The sequence below is a fragment of the Gossypium hirsutum genome, chromosome D03 (assembly GCF_007990345.1).
Source record: "Gossypium hirsutum isolate 1008001.06 chromosome D03, Gossypium_hirsutum_v2.1, whole genome shotgun sequence".
In the NCBI taxonomy this organism is placed as follows: Eukaryota; Viridiplantae; Streptophyta; class Magnoliopsida; order Malvales; family Malvaceae; genus Gossypium; species Gossypium hirsutum.
In genome coordinates, this window is record NC_053439.1 from 32504939 (window position 1) to 32519180 (window position 14242).

The following is a 14242-nucleotide window of genomic DNA, read 5'->3' on the forward strand; positions in this document are numbered from 1 at the left end:
TTATAAGTAAGTCTAATACTAAATCCCATAATTTGGTCCCACATTGCCTTCCTCACTGGGTTTGGGAACACAACGACATACCCATATATAGCCTCGATTTGGATCACTTGGATGACTCACTCCCACATCTCTTCACAAGCTAAGTCACTGTATTATTATAAAAGAGAGGGTGAGCTTATGAAAGCTTAGTGAGTGCTCAAATATACTACAAATAAACACATTAGCTAGGTTAAAAGGTCACAAATAATAATAATTCACATATTATTGCAGTCTACACAAAATAGTAACCCACATGACACAATAGTTCTCATACAATAAGTAGTACATATATAATTAGTAATTCACATAAAATGCGTAGATCACATAAATTATCAATTCGTACCAAACATCTTTTCATTTGAAATAACAATTCTTACCAAATGACAGCTCATGCAAAATAATAATTCATATGAAATATCAGTTCATACCGAATAACAATTCATGCAAAATAACAGTTCATGCTCCATCATAACTCATATATCTCAAATAATGATAAATTGACATTTTTGTGTTTATGAAACATATAGGGAACTCTATCACCACCTATAAGTGGACTCTATTACCACACATTAAATAAATGGATCTCCAAAACACACCACGTGACTCATAAAGTCGTACGCTATCTCCATATAAATGTAGCATGTATGCTCACACTCTCCAAACACACCACACTATTTACGGTGAATGGGGCTTTGCTCAAAATTCCTTTATCTATCCAACACATCTCCAGGCCATAATGCCCATCGTAATAAATATCATAAGTTCATTCAATTTATTCACCATTAAAATCGCACAGTTTATATACTCAACGATTCAACCAAAATTGTAAGGCTTTGCACAAGGAAGAAGTCAAGGTTTGCATATGTTACCTTAGGCTGTGTACTAGAATTTAAATGTAGCATATTAATCCACTCACCTTAGCAACCATTGCTTCAACTACCATACTCAAGTAAGCTTCTATTTTCCTTTGTCCATGGTTGTAAAGACCCCAAATGAATTGACACTTTTCACACACATCAAACACATTAGAAAGGCATTACTAAATTAACAAACACCATTAAATCATTCCAAAATCCTAGATCAAAGCCTATAAACCTCTATATAAAAAAATTAACTAGTTTTGTCGAAATAGGTGTTTAACCACTCAAATATCACTTCTAAGCTTATATTTCAACTTCATAGATCCTAAATACAATCTAATTACATATCTAAACCATCAATTTTACCCAATTTCACTGATTTAATTTTTCCAAAAAAATCAAGCTTATGTGATCTTTTAAAAAGGGGAACATTAAATTTGCTTAAATTCATTAAGGATTTATTAAATTAAGATCAAAACCTTTTAATTAGATCAAAATGAGTTAGAAATCACTTTAAAACCAAAGCTTAGCCAAGAAATATGAGATCTACCATTTTCAAGCCAAAAATCAACTTAAAATCAAGTGATATATTGAGATCTTGATTAAATAATTTAAATCTTGAATTGAAATAACAACTCACTTAGCTTAATCATAAAAAGTTAGAATCTCACCTCAATTTTACAAAGTTGATGAGCTATGGAGTTAATTCAAGCTAAAATGTGTGAAGATCTCTTGAGGATTTTAAGAATGAAAACATGAGTGTTTTTCAAAGTTGAAAAGAGATTTTGTGTTTAGAGAGCCTAGGAATAAAAAATGAACTAATTTTGGGAGAAAAGCTTTGATTTGGTGTTTGGAAAATTTTTAAAGATGAAGAATGGAAGGGAAGGAGATGTGGGGGTTGTTAAATAGGCAATCCATTTTTAAAAATTTGGCCATTGCCCATTTAACCACCTCCAGTTTCTTCCCTTTTTCAAATAGGTCCTTACTTTTCAATTAAAACCAATTTCAAAATTATTTTCAAATCAAACCTCGTTTTTATAAATCCTTTTTCATCAAATTAATTCCCGGACGCCTAATTTTAATTTTCTAACCTAAAATTATTAAATCTAATTATTCTAATATTTTATTTAATTAATTTTTAATTATTTAATTATAAAATATATTTACGGTTTTCAGTTCACTAACCCCCAATTTACTTACCCGATTCTTTTAACCCAATTTTTGGGATGTGACATACCTCTTACCCAATGATAATGTTATCTGTGATGTTTCTGCCTGTTACGAAGCTGGCTTGTTCTAGCGCGATAATCTTTAGAAAAATGACTTTGAAGCAGTTTGCTATGACTTTCATAACTAGTTTGTAGAGGACCAAACAAAGACTGATAGGATGAAATTGAAAGAAGTGTTCTAGATTTTGAATGCTAAGGATAAGCACAATGAGCGTGTTGTTTAAGTCTGAGTCAATCTGCTCACTAGAAAAACCACTTTTAACCCATTCAGAAACTGAAAGACCGACATGCTCCCATTGACTTTGATAGAATAAGGCATGAAAGCCATCACTACCTGGGGCCTTTAGGGGAGCCATATCAAAAAGTGCAATCTTAATTTCCTCATCAGAAATTGGTGTGTTTAAGAAACAAACGTCTTTCTCACATAGGCACGGAAAGGCATTAGGAGGTAAATTTCTCATGGACATGGATGTTTGCCATATAACTTATCGTAAAATTTATCTGCTTTAAAATTTAGCTCATCTAGTTCAAAAATCCATTCCCCCAAGTCATTTTTAAGGGCTCCAATTCTATTTTATTTCCTCCTTCTCCAAGTTCATGTATGAAAGAGTTTGGTGTTGCGGTTACCAAGGGATAACTAGTTACATCTTGACTTTTTACACCACAATAGTTCTTTGTGATACAACACATTTTCTACCTCTTACTTGACCTTCATTTTAACCTGATGAAGGTAGACATAATTCGCATAGTCCAAGGCTCTTTGGATACTATTGAGTTTCCCAATCAACTATCTTTTTCAAGAAGAAATGTGACCATACACAATTTTGTTCCAAAGTCTAACCTGATTTGTAAAGTCAGAATGGGTCTTTGACATATTTTTGGAAACACATCAATTCTACTTGACAAAATCAGAAAAAATAGGATGCTCAGCCCAACCTGCAAGAAAACGAAAAGGGCGTCCCCTAGGTGATTGGAGCTCACACCTGAGGGAGACGTATAGGGGACTGTGATCTAATTTGAGTCTTGGCAAGTGAGAAACTGTGCTCTGTGAGAAAAGCAACACTCCAAGCATTATTGCAAATGGCCCTATCTAATATTTCAAAACCCTCGCCTCGTTGTCATGTAAATTGTGGCCCTTAAAAACCCAAATCATATAGCTCATTAGAATCTATAAAGTCATCAAGCAGTGTACATCATTTTCCTAGGGTTCGTCCCCCTCTCTTTTCACTAGAGGCAAGGATGCCATTGAAGTCTCCAATTGCTAGCCATGGGGTCTTATCAATTGGAATAATGTTTTCTAAAGCTCCTTAAAGAAGCCTTCTTTTTCGACTATCTTGACTATCATAGACCATTATGATCAAGAAAGGATGCTTGTGAATACTATCCAAAACCCGGATGAGAATGAACTAAGGGTGGTTCTTGAGGACCTCAACTTGAAGTGTGTCTTTCCAACTGATCGAAATCCCATCCGAATAACCAACCGCCTCTACACGGTGAGAAAGCTAGAAACACAACTTAGCAATAATCAAATCCACTTTGTTGCCATTAACTCTTGTTTCCAAAAGCCCAACCAAATCCAACTTGTATTCTCTATTATATTCATCGAACAAGCGGGAAAACTTGAAGCTAGTGCCCCCCATTAGTTCCACCAAAAAATGTTAATGTTCATGATAATAAATTAAAGAGAAGATGGCAAAGCACTATTGCACCAAAGGCAAGTCGACGCCATCATCCTGATTCCCATTTTCTTGAACAGTTTTATTCACCTCACTTGCTACTTGCGAGCTAATGAGATTGAACATAGAAAGTATAACATGTTGTAGTGGCACATGGGGGCTAGCAGCTGCTTTAAATCAGCCTCCACAACCACACAATGACTTATTAAGGTTCTTCCCAAATCTACCACCACTACCCTTTATTTATGTATTCTGCCCATTGGCACTCAAATGAGGCTTCGCAGCTTTGTTCGCTTCCTCAAAGGTGGGATTTCCGAGAGAACTAGGGATTAAGTTCTCTTTAAAAACTACTATTGTATGTCAATTTGAACTAAGCAGATTAGGATTTAAATCAATAGTTGTTTCAAAGGGGCCTTCATAAATGGAATTAAAGTAGACCAACAACTTACCTGCAGCTGGATCGATGTTGGGCAACGGCCTAGGATTAGTCCACTCCACAGACTCGAGTTTCGAAATCTTGTGTGGGCTCTTTCCCCATAATACCTTCGCACGATTTCCCTAGCCTAGAGGTGTGACCCATCTTTCCAGTGATAGTTTCCAAAGCATGACCTGAGACAACCTTTTCAGATCCAAGAGAGTTTTGACTGAAGTTCGTTTTATTAGTGCCAGAATAAGTCGTAGACACACGCTAAAATTTATGAGATCGCCAATTTTGCTCACCCACCAGGCCAACACCTAGCATACTACTTTTGGCTTCTATAGATTTTAAAAATTCTTCTTTTTTAAACCTAGTCCCTAGCATGTTTGTTGTCGTTTCATCTCAAGTTGTGTTGTCCTTTTCCATTAATGAAAGAATATTTAAACGAGAATCCTCTTTATTTCTAGCCTTGAGATTTTCTTGTCGATAGCACAAATGATTATGAGTTTTCCTGGATTTGTGCTCCACTACCATCTAAGGCCCAAATAGTTTAGTCACCTCCACCAGAATTGGGATCTTCGGCTTGTGCATAGAATCAGGTTATTTCTCTTGAAAGGGAGATCGATCAGATGTAGTAGAGGGACAAAGATATTTCAAATGCCCATAGCAACCACAAGAGAAGTAGATCGTCGATAATGATTTGAACTCTACTCTCTAAATCCTTCCATTAACCATAACTTGAGCTATAAGTTGTTTTTCCAAATCGACATATACTACCATTCTTGCAAATCTACCCCTCATACAACTGTCGATCTTGATATCTAGCCGGGCCACCGTGCCAACCAAACTACCAATCTCCTCTAAAACCCTTCGCTAATACAAGAAACTGAGTAAGCCAAGAAAGTAGATCTAGGCAAGGTAACACTTGCAATGGGTTTCAGGGGGTTGAAATCAGTTGTCCATGGCTATACTGTGAGGTAATGACCAAACACCACCAACGGGCATTGGGTAAGAACTAGTTCATAGTCCTCTTTGTTCTAGAATCTAACCAAAAAATAACCATTCTCCACGTCCATAAGGTGAAAAGGTTGTGAGGTTTTCGAAAGGCTAAAATTTAGTTGTGGAGAGTAGTGTAACCTATGTTACGCCCCAATAATTTGACTACAACAGTTCTCTCCATACCTTTTACTATGAGTTTTTGAATTCATTCTGAAAAATCAATCACCGGTATGCCATTAACGATAGATTTCAATATATCATCCTTCGAGAACACAAGATCTTTGCTTCCCAGAATACCCAACTTAGTAGGCTTAGTGACTTTCTTTCCAAATAGTTTTTCTTTTCAAGAGCTTCCAGACGCCGAAATCGCGTTGGATTCCATAACCACATCTAGGTCACTGCCGCCTCCTCCACCATCACCTATTGAGAGAAAATATTTGTTCATTTTTACTAATTGTATATCCAATCTAATATATATTAAAAAACTATAAAAACATGGATTTACCAAATTCAAAATAATTTTAAAATTTTAAAATTCATTGCTATATAGGATCTTAGCAAATTCGTAAATTTGAGAAATCATTATGAATGTTATATTTCTAAATAAGTTAATATTTAATTTATACTATTTTTGAAATATAAATCTAAAAATTTAAAATATTAGTTCCCAAATGTCGCCCTAATAAATTCTATATATGTTAGGTCTTGGAAGAGCTTTTAAATGCAATAAATGGTAGCCACAAAACTCACATCAACTATTGTGTTTTCTTTCATCCTCTTTCTCCTCCTTATCAATTGCTCTAACAACACTCAGACGAAAGAAAATTGGAGCATCATCGACCCTATAAACCAAACGTGTCTTACATGAAAATCTTTATAATGGTAATAAAGGGAAGAATGCAACATCAACCATAATGTGTGCACCAGCTGTAACACCCCTAACCCATCTTTGTTGCCAAACTAGGGTTACAGAGCATTACAGTACAGAATAGGACATTTATAATCAAATAGAAACAATAATATAAAATAAATGATAATATTCAATAGCTTATAGAACCCTAAATATAGTTTGGGAACAATCCGGGACTAATTTGACTCAAAACAGAAAAAAATGCAAAAAATTGAAAATTTTGGAAACCGAGGTCACACGACCGTATGGCATCACACATGGCCATGTGACTTTACACATGGCCGTTTGGCCAAACCGTGTAACTAACTATAATAGAGTGAAAAATCTTGTACCTAAAAATTAATAAGACACATGGTCGTGTGTGTCACATGGGCGTGTGGCATGGCTGTGTGAACCTAAAAGAGCTTCTAAAACAAGATAAACTTTCATCCAACACCTAGGTTCCAAGCCAAATCAAAATCAAACATTTCCATACTTTAAAAACACATTTAAACAAATCAAAAACATGCCAAAACAACCAATACTACTCACTTTCAAAAGGGCATGCATAAGAATTTAACATCACATGTCTGCACCATGTTTACAAAACATCCTCAAAAAGGGCAATAAAACACAAATAGACCTGACACCTAATCAAAAAAAACCAAGATACTATTTAAACCCTATTCTATGTCATTTATAACCTTAACCAAAGTATCTGAAAGCTACCAAAATGATGATTGGATAGTGTGATTGTGCTCCAATGAAATTCCAACCATCGAGCTTTCTGATGATCTACAAGAAAAGAAAGACAAATACATAAGCATATAATGCTTAGTAAGCTTGTATAAAACGTAAACAAGAGCTTACCAAAAAGGCTTTATCTATAAAGTTAATACATTATTCCATTATCATGCTCATGTGAATCTCCGATTCATATTTTCAATCACCATTCTTGCAAGTTGGTGAACTTCTACATAACACATTCAACATCTATCTAGTGTAACATTTACACATCTCAAATTTTTGCTTAAAACTTTAATACCCATTGAACCAAACAAATCTACTTAGGATATACGGGACTATGTTTACACAAAGTGTGCCTATACATGTAAGTATAACTGTATCCTGAAATGCTCACAGAAGCAATGAATTGGGCCCGCTCACACGTAATATGGGTCGGGATGTTAGACTACACGATGCTGCTCACACAAGCTGTGGAGAATCCGTAACAATTGCAGGACCTTAGCCATTGGTACGACATTTAGACCAGCACCCGAAAACGTATAATCCCTAATGACGTGTCATTTGTATCTTAAGTATTCATAAGGCTCAAACAGGGCATATTTCCATATCATTCCATAATTCTCAACATTTTACACACATTATCTTAATTTTCATAAGCTTACACTATCGTCTAAATAACAAATTAACAATTCATATACAAAGAAATTATACAAAACACAACATAAATAAATTTTCTATCAAATTACAAAATTAGTTAGTTTACCATCAAACGAACTTAGCTCAACTACACGATTGCACAAAAGGTATTGACGACTAATTTGAAGCTTTGTCCTTTCCACGATTCAAGTCCGGTTTTTGCGTATCTTGATCTAAATAATAGTTTTATTTAATTAAATCATTCAAAATCAACTTAATATAGCTAATTCAAACTCATAATTCTTTTGAAGGTGATTTTACAAAATTACCCTCAACACTTTAACATTTGTACAATTAAGTCCTTAACCTGAAATTCACAATTTAACCACAATCCATACAAAACTAAACTAGCCAATTTTTCTTTGTTTTCATTTCAACCCAAAGTTTCCATCATTTCACATTATTCACATTGCATTTTACTATACTCTCAAATAGGTCCTTAAACTCAAAATCATCAACAATCATTTAATAAAATACTTATACTTAACCTTCAAACTCAAGGATTTAACAGCTAAGTTCACAAAAATACTTATCTCATTCATGGTAAGTTCCTAAACTTCTAATGATTTCACAAATCAACCATTGGGTTAGTTAGATTGAGCTAAAATTAACTCAAAATCATAAAAATAGATAGAAGCGAACTTCAAAAACTCACCCCAAGCAAACAAAAGAAGTTGGCCGAACACCCTTGTTCCAATAATGGGGTTTCACGGTTGGTGAAAGAAGAAATAAAAGCTAATACATTTTTCTCTTGCTTGTTTCCCCCAATCACCTAATACTTAACCATTTATTCTATATTATTTTATATATTTTATTAAATGTCACCATGAAATTTGAAAAGTTGGTAAACCACCGTCCACTATCCTATGACATGGTATATTTACCATTTAAGTCTACCTATTTCCCTTTTTATGGTCATTTGGTACATTTCACTAATAGAATTAAACTTCTGTAACTTTTACGATCTAATCATTTCTGCTTAATTAGCGGTTCAAACATTTAAATTTCCTAACTAATGTTTAATATGAATTTACTAAATGTTTGTAAATATTAAATTAATAATATTTATTGATTCTCTTGTCGTAATTGTAGTCCAAAACCATCATTTCCAACACCACTAAAATCGAGTCGTTACAACTCTCCCTCCCTTAAAGAAGTTTCATCCTCAAATATCTTACCATATAACCTGTTCAGATATTGCAATATTATAGCTTCTTTCAGTTGCCATGTAGCTTCTTTAATCCCATGACGATGCCAAAGAACATTTATTAAAGCTATGCATTCATTTCTCAAATCTTTGACTTTTCGAGCCAAAATTTTAACTAGTTCCTCACTATATGACATATCAAGCTATATTTCCACATCTACTGTGAAATCACATGTGAGGGATCAAGTCTATAACGTCGCAACATGAATACATGGAAAACTTTATGAATTTTCTCCAACTCTAATGAAAAATCTAAACGACAAGCAGCTGACCCAATTCTCTCGATAATCTCAAACGACCCGATGAAACACGGACTAAGTTTTCCTTTCTAGCAAAAAAAAAAGAACTTTCTTCCAGGGTGATACTTTCAAGAATATTCTTTTGCCAACCTGAAACTCTGTTTCCTTTCTTTTCAAATCCGCGTAAGACTTCTAAATATCAAAAGTAGCTTTCAAACATTCTCGTATTACCTTAACTTTTTCTTCGGTTTCACAGATCAAATCAGTTTCGAAAAGCTTTCTCTCACTCAATTCAATCCAGTATAAAAGAGTTCTACACTTTCGACCATACAAAGCTTCATACAAGGCCATTTTAATACTCAATTGGTAATTGTTATTATACGCAAACTCAACCAACGGAAGAAATTTTTCCCAAAGTGCCTTCAAATTCTAATATACAACAACGAAGCATATCTTCAAGTATCTAAATCACTTGTTTAGATTGGCCATCTGTCTGTGGACAAAATGCAGTACTAAAATGCAATTTGGTGCCCAAAGCTTCTTGTAATTTACTCTAGAATCTAGAAGTAAATCGTGGATCTCGATTATAGAAATAATCGACAACGGCAGCCTATGTAATCTGACAATCTCTACAACATATAACTCTATCAATTTCTCTAGTGAATAATACATACGCATGGGAATAAAATGTGTGGGTTTACTCAAACGATTAACAACAACCCAAATGACATCCTTTTTCCTCGGAGATAACGATAATCCTGACACGAAATCCATGGTAAGTCGTTTCCATTTCCATTCTGCAATCATAACTGACTGCAGCAATCCCGAGGGTAACTGATGTTCGAATTTAACTTGCTGGCAAACCAAACATTTTGATACAACTCACATTTCATACTTGACCACCAATACATCTGTTTCAAATCATTATACATTTTATTACTACCAGGATGAACCGAGTAACTATTGCTGTAAGCTTCCTATCAGATACTCTGCTTAACTTCAGAATTCTTTAGAATGCACAATCTGCTTTGGCAATACAAGCTACCAACTGTACCAACGTGAAATTTTGAATCTGATGAATTTTCAATCTGTTCTCGTTTAGAAATTAGCTCGAGATCATTTTTCTAGGCTTTACAGATTTATTGTAGAAACATCGGTTTAGCTTTTAATTCAGCTAAAATAAATCCATTATCAACAAGCATCAATTGAGTATTTAAAGCTCTCAAAGAAAATAATGATTTCCGACTCAAAGCATCCGCAACAACATTTACTTTTCCCAAGTGATAATTGATAATCACATCATAATCTTTTAACAGCTCTAACCATCTATGTTGTTGCAAATTCAATTCTTTTTGAGACATCGAGTATTTTAAACTCTTGTGATACGTGAAAATGTGGCATTTTTTTCCGTATAAGTAGTGTCGCCAAATTTTTAAAGCAAACACAATAGCTGCAAGCTCCAAGTCATGTGTCGAGTAATTTTTCTCGTGTGGTTTTAAACTATTAAGAGACATAATCTAAAACTTTACTCTCCTGTATCAAAACACACCCTAAACCGCTAAGTGAAACATCATTGTAAATCACAAATTCTTTATCAGTCTCTGGCTGAATTAACTTAGAGGCTTCAGTTAACATTACTTTTAACCGATCGAAGCTCTGTTGACATTTATTGGACAAAACAAACTTTACATTTTTTTGAAGTAGCTTTGTCAATAGTGAAGCAATCATCCAAAAACCTTTTACAAAATGTCGATAATATCCAGCCAAACCTAGAAAACTTTTGATCTTGGTGACATTTATCGGAGGCTTCTAGTCCAAAATAGCTGATATTTTACTCGGGTCCATTGTAATGCCCACTGTAGACACCACGTGACCCAAAAACTCAACTTCTCACAGCCAGAACTCACATTTACTGAAATTTTCAAATAACTGCTTATCATGTAAAGTCTTTAAAATAATACTCAGATGCTGGACATGTTCAATCTTGTCTTTCAAGTAAATCAGTATATCATCGATGAAAACTACCACAAGTCTATCTAAATACGGTTGAAATATTGCGTTTATCAAATCCATAAACGTAGTAGGGACGTTCGTTAAACCAAACGGCATAAACAAAAATTCATAATGCTCGTACCTGGTTCTAAAAGTTGTTTTCAGCACATCCGGATCTTTAACTCAAAGTTGATAATATCTCAAGCGAAGGTCAATTTTCGAAAACACCGTCGCACCTTTCAACTGATCAAATAAATCATCAATACGAGGCAACGAATACTTGTTCTTAATTGTGACTTTATTTAGCTTTCGGTAATCAATACACAACCGCATCGACCCGTCCTTTTCTAAACGAATAAAATAGATACACCACAGGGAGAAAAACTAAGTTGAACAAATCCTCTATCTAACAACTTTTGTAACTGTGCTTTCAACTCCTTTAACTCAGCCGGTGCCATTCTATACAGAGCAATTGATATAAGAGAAGTTCCTGGTACTAAATTAATAGCAAATTCAATCTCTCTGATTGGTGGTAACCCTAGCAACTCTTCTGGAAATACATCTGCGAAATCACAAATAGTCAAAAATAATTCCAACTTTGCTTCTGAAGTTCTGATATTTAAAATATATGTTAGATATGCCTCACACCCATTTCGAACACATTTCTAAGCTGATAAAGTAGAAATAATATTGGTGGCGCTGTCAAATCCATCTAATTCAACTCTAACTGTTTCACCATTCTGACATTTCAATATAATAAGCTTTCATCTACAGTTCACAACAGCATCATGCAAATTCAATCAATCCATGCCAAGAATTACATCAAAATCATCGAATGGTAATAACGTCAAATCATTCGAAAAGTCACAATCTTGAATTTTCAGTGGACAATTTTTACACAATTTATCAACTAACACATACTGGCTTAACAGATTAGTTACTTTGACTACAAACTCAGTTGACTCTACCAATATATTCGTATCTAACACAAGTGTAGTGCATATATACAACTGTGTTAACCCTGACTCAATTAGAGCATAAACATAAACATTAAAGAGAGAAACTATATCGGCAATCACATCAAGTGCTAAAGTATCTTCACAGGCTCAAACTGCGTAAGCCCTAGTTGGTGCCCGTGCCTTAGACCGAACCACAGAGTCTTTCGTCTCACTTCTATTATTTCCTGCATTGCCAATATTCTTCGACGGTCTACCTTTAGATGGCGTACTCCCAGACCGAACACATTGGGCTTTTTCTCTATCGGATATATCAAGGTAATCTTGAAGGAAATGATCAAATGAATTGCATCTAAAGTATGATTCCATTTTCAATCGGCACTCCCGAAATGTCTTCTATTTCAAAGTTGACATTCGGGCTTGTTAATGTTGCGAATACTGCCCACACTAGCTACAGAGGTAGCCTGGGGCCTCAAACTAACTTGTTTTCCTCGGTCTCTCCCTGAAAGTCTAGATGGAGCTAAAATAAGGCTATAAGATTCCTTCACTTTCTTTATTTGAGAAGAAAAATATTTTCCCCTCGGTCATTTACCCGAGTCTTAAATTTCCGAATCTACTTTGCTTTTTACTTTGTTAAGTTCTTTAACTTTATGTGCTCGACCAACTAAAACCACAAACTCTTTCAACTCTAGTATCCCGACAAGCAATCTAATATCTTCATTCAGACCATCTTCAAACCAAGTACACATAACAGCTTCATTTGGAATACATTCACGAGCATATTTACTAAGTCATTTGAATTCTCTTCCGTATTCAGCTACAGTTTTACGACCTTGCTTCAATTCTAGAAACTCTTTCCTCTTCCTATCAAGATACCTTTGATAGATGTATTTCTTTTTGAACTCTATTTGAAAGAAATCCCAGGTTACGCAATCCTTTGGTACCACGACTATTAGAGTGTTCCACCACTGATGTGCTGAGTCTTTTCGTAGAGATATCGCATATTTTAAATAGTCACTGGACAAACAAGACAACTCATAAAAAACTTTAATGGTATTCTCTAACCAGAACTCAACTTTTTTCGATTGTCTTCATCTGTACCACGAAATTCTTCTACCCTATATTTATGAATTTTATCAACCAAAGGCCTATTCACACGCATCTGCTCTGAACATTGAGGAATAGAGGGAATCGGTTGGGGTACAAGATGGGGTGGAGGTCGTTGAGCCATCAGATTTGTTCTCATGAATTTAGTAAACCATTCTAACATCATATGGAAGAAGTCTTCTTACGCCTCATCTCCTCAACCCTCAGAAACAGGCTTACTAATGGCTACCTATTGAACAGAGGCTTGAGCATTGCTCTCAGTTTTATCTGAATCAACTCAGTTGGACAACATCTTTCATTAAAATGAAAATCAGAATTAGTTTAAGTCATGAGACATCACACTATCACAGGTTATAAAATGACATGTATTTCTAAACTCTATACATGCTACATTCAGTTCAAGAATAGACTAAACTGTAGCTCCGATCCCACTAAATGTAACACCTCTAACTCGTCTTCGTCGCTGGATTGGGGTTACAGAGAATTGCAGTACAAATCAAGACATTTATCATCAAATAAAACAAAAATATAAAATAAATGATAACATTCAATAGCTTATAAAAATCAGGATAAAATACACTTACGGGCTTTAAATCAAGCTTATGAGGCCCTAAAAATAGTTTAGGAACAATCTGGAACTAATTTGAATCAAAACAAAAAATATGCAAAAAATTGAAAATTTTGGAAACAAGAGTCACACGGCCATATGGCATCACACATGGTTGTGTGACTTTACACATGGCCGTTTAGCCAGACTGTGTAACTAACTATGACCGTGTGAAAAATCCTGCACCTAAAAATTAATAAGACACATGGCCGTGTGTGTTACACTGTCGTGTGGAATAGCCTAGGCTGTGTGCACCTAAAAAAGCTTCTAAAACAGGACAAACTTTCATCTAACACATAGGTTCCAAGCCAAATCAAAATCAACTATTTCCATACTTTAAAAACACATTTAAACAAGCCTAAAACATGCCAAAACAACCAATACTACTCACTTTCAAAAGGGCATGCATAAGAATTTAACATCATATATCTACACCATGTTTACAAAACATCCTCAAAAAGGGTAGTAAAACACAAATAGGCCTGGCACCTAATCAAAACAAACCAAGATAATATTTAAGTCCTATTACATGCCATTTATAACCTTAACAAAAGTAACTGAAAGCTATCAAAACAATGAGT